Below are 4,038 nucleotides of genomic sequence, written 5' to 3' on the forward strand. Positions count from 1 at the left end.
TAATCAATTATCTATTTCATGAATAATGAACTGGAGGAATAAATGATAGGATTTCTATCATTAATATTTTCATTTACGCCGGACTGATAGCAATTTTTAATTAAGCGTTGCCTTCACGAACGAGTTCTTAATATTGACGAGAGTCTGGTGGAGTATGGAGAGTTGGAAAAAAAAAATGAAATTCCAAAGTCAAAATCACCCGGTCATTGGAAGGACCTAGTATCGAAAACAAAGGGATTACACTTGGATATTGTTTGTGGGAAATGTTGATGAAAACTTATAATTGGTAGGAATTGTGTGCTCTCTCTCTCTCTCTCTCTCTCTCTCTCTCTCTCTCTCTCTCCTAGAGGTCAATTAAAGCGTTCAACTCCAGGTGCTTTATATATACATATATATATATATATATATATATATATATATATATATATATATATATATATAATATATATATATATATATATATATATAGAGAGAGAGAGAGAGAGATAGAGAGAGAGAGAGAGGAGAGAGGAGAGAGAGAGGAGAGAGAGAGAGTGAGAGAGAGAAAAAAAAATTACGTCTCTGTGCAAACAATCTTAAGAATTGTTCTCGTAATTTATATTTATTTCCTTATTTCCTTTCCTCAAAGGACTATTTTTCCCTATTGGAGCCCTTGGGCTTATAGGGTCTTGCTTTTCCAACTAGGGTTGTAGCTTGGCTAGTAATAATAATCATATATATATATATATATATATATATACATACACACACACACACACACATATATATATATATATATATATACACACTTAAGATATCTCTCTCTCTCTCTCTCTCTCTCTCTCTCTCTCTCTCTCTTGTAGAAGTTAATTGAACTATGACATCAGAATCCCAAACACTCTCAACTACAGAAAGCGTTCAACTGTACTTTTTAGATATTCTTAAGATTGTTAACACAGAATTATAGTTTCTCTCTCTCTCTCTCCTAGAAGTTAATTAAACTATGATATCAGGATCCGGAACACTAAGTACTTTCTGAATATTCTTACGATTGTTTGCACACAACCATAATTCTCTCTCTCTCTCTCTCTCTCTCTCTCTCTCTCTCTCTCTCTTGTAGAAGTTAATTAAACTATGATATCAGGATCCGAAACACTAAGTACTTTCTAAATATTCTTATGATTGTTTGCACACAATCATAATTCTCTCTCTCTCTCTCTCTCTCTCTCTCTCTCTCTCCTACGTACACACATACAAAGATATTCCAAGTCGAAGCATGTGATTCATGTCTCTTCGATGATACTTTGATACACAAACAAACTTTTTTTTTTTTTTCCGATTCCTCTTCTTCAAAATTCTCGGAGAAATTCCAGAGATGCTCCAAATTCCAAAGAAATTCCAGCGATGTTCTAATGTTAAGAGTCGATAACAAATTTCCAATTCTTCAAGATTAAAAATGTATTGGAATACACGTGGAGGAAAAACTCCCTCAACTTTTACGGTTTTAAGATTACTTTCCAAAGGGTCTATCATGGATAATACACCTGGTTTGAGATGTTTCTCTGCTTGATAGATATAAAGACTGAAATCGTCATGGAGAGAGAGAGAGAGAGAGAGAGAGAGAGAGAGAGAGAGAGAGAGATTCAAATAACCTGAATTTAAATATAATGAGAAAGTCTAAAAGGGCAGACAGACAAAATTGACACAGACAAAATATATTAATGGGCTATAGACATATATTAGAAAAATAATTCTCCATAAAACCTAATAGATAAATAAACATAAATAAGTAAATAGATAGATAAATAGGATTGCTAAGAAATGTTTAAAAGCCTTTGAATGTCGATGCCTGTATAGTGCATTGATGTAAATTTTAGTTTTCTTGTATTTGAAAATAAGATGAGAGAGAGAGAGAGAGAGAGAGAGAGAGAGAGAGAGAGAGAGAGAGAGGTAATCAGGTTAGTTTGCAGATGATGATAAAGTCTAGAGTAATGTTTAAGTTTTAAAAGAGAAAAATTATGACATTTTATGTACAGTACATCTCATAAAGGTAATCTAAGATTAAAGTACTTTGGTTAGCAGATCTTAAGAATAACCACCAATGTAAAATTCATGAGAGAGAGAGAGAGAGAGAGAGAGAGAGAGAGAGAGAGAGAGAGCACGATTCGTCATTTCCACTAGATTGCATTAACCCCTTTTCTTTCGGAAGTCTATGCTCTATTATTTAGTGGATTAATGAGAAAAATGAGGAAAGGAAGGCATTGTGTTAGAGTCCATTTTCACATTGTTTTCTGCATCGGGAAGATCGTTAGAGAGACAGTCAATATGAAAGCTTCCTTTGTGAAAGGTAAATGAAATAGTCAATGTTAAATAGCAATGAATGCATTGCAAGTTTGAATTAGTTTTCTATTCTAAACCTGTTAATCCGAAGTTTGATTGTGCAAGGGATGAAATTGCATGCATCTTAGGGCCTGTAGAAATTATGGAAGCAATCATTTCATTGATTAATTATAATGTATTCCAAGGATAAAAGGAATGTTTTGTAACCCGATATAGAATAAGCCTACTTTTTATGGAAATAAAGGCTTAAGTACTTCACTATAATGTAGGAATTAAAATCATAATACCAAACATACGAGAGAGAGAGAGAGAGAGAGAGAGAGAGAGAGAGAGAGAGAGAGAGATAATTGATCCAAGGGAGAAAGAAAATAAGATTACCCAAACACATCCTGTTGATCCATGAGAGAGAGAGAGAGAGAGAGAGAGAGAGAGATAATTGATCCGAGGTAGAAACAAAATAAGATTACCCAAACATATCCTGTTGATCCATGAGAGAGAGAGAGGAGAGAGAGAGAGAGAGAGAGAGAGAGAGAGAATAAAAATACCTATAAACATATCCTACAGATCCACGCGAAAAGGAGAGAGAGAGAGAGAGAGAGAGAGAGAGAGAGAGAGAGAGAGAGATTATTATCACATCCACCATTGAACCGTTAAGAGGGTCATATATCTTCCTCCTTTGTGTTTTACTCTGTTAATTAACCTTAAAGGGACGATAACTTGAATCTACGGAAAACGAAAACGACTTAAACTGGCAAATGACCTAAAAAAGTTTAGTCATTTGGGAACCTTATTGTGAGTTAACCCAGAGCAGGAGGAGGAGGAGGTTCGGAGGGATTTGTAATGGTATTTAGAAGGTCCTTGGGTATTTAGAAGGAGCTTTTGTGAACACAAAGGTCCTTTGAAAATTATCACTTCCAACTCATTTCGTCTACTCTACTTTCGCATGCGTAATGGCGCTTTTATGACCTAGTGAAGATAGAAAAATCAATTTGGCTGTGTTCAGTGATTTTAATTCGTTGCTGTGGAGTTTTGTTTAATAATCACCTCCTCCAGCAAAGTTGGAAGGAGGTTATGTTTTCACCACTGTTTGTGTGTGTGTGTTTATGTGTGTGTTCGTGAACAGCTTCCTGGCCACAATTTTAATCGTAGAGTAATGAAACTTGCAGGGATTAACTGCTATGTAAAAAGCTGGAAATTATTAAATTTTGGAAGGTCAAGGTCAAGTTCAAAGGTCATGGTCACGGTCAAGCAAAATTTCCAATTCACGTAATCAGCCAAAAGTTTAGATAACGTTGTCACAGAGACTTCAAACTTGGTTCATATGAGTGTATGAAAATCCTCGCCAATTAATACATGTTAAGGTCAAAGGTCGATTTTTATTTTTCATTTTTCCACCTACCTTTTTTTTTATTCATGTGAAAAAATATTGCTATTTCAAATATTTTCACTTATATTTTATTTATGATGTAGGTAAACGAAACTTTAAGTGAAATCCTCTTGATGCAATAGTAAACTACACAACATTATCAAAAAAAAAAAAAAAAAAAAGTAACAATTGAAAGTTACTGAAAGAGAAAGTCATGAAAAAATATAATTTCTCTTTACATATATTTTTCATTGTTTACCTTTTTGGAAAAGCGCTTTACTTTTCGTTACATGATAGGAATAAAACAAAAGAGAAGTGATTTCCTTTCAAAATATACTTTTCTAAAGAACAAT

Source organism: Palaemon carinicauda, chromosome 14 (genome assembly GCF_036898095.1).
Source record: "Palaemon carinicauda isolate YSFRI2023 chromosome 14, ASM3689809v2, whole genome shotgun sequence".
In the NCBI taxonomy this organism is placed as follows: Eukaryota; Metazoa; Arthropoda; class Malacostraca; order Decapoda; family Palaemonidae; genus Palaemon; species Palaemon carinicauda.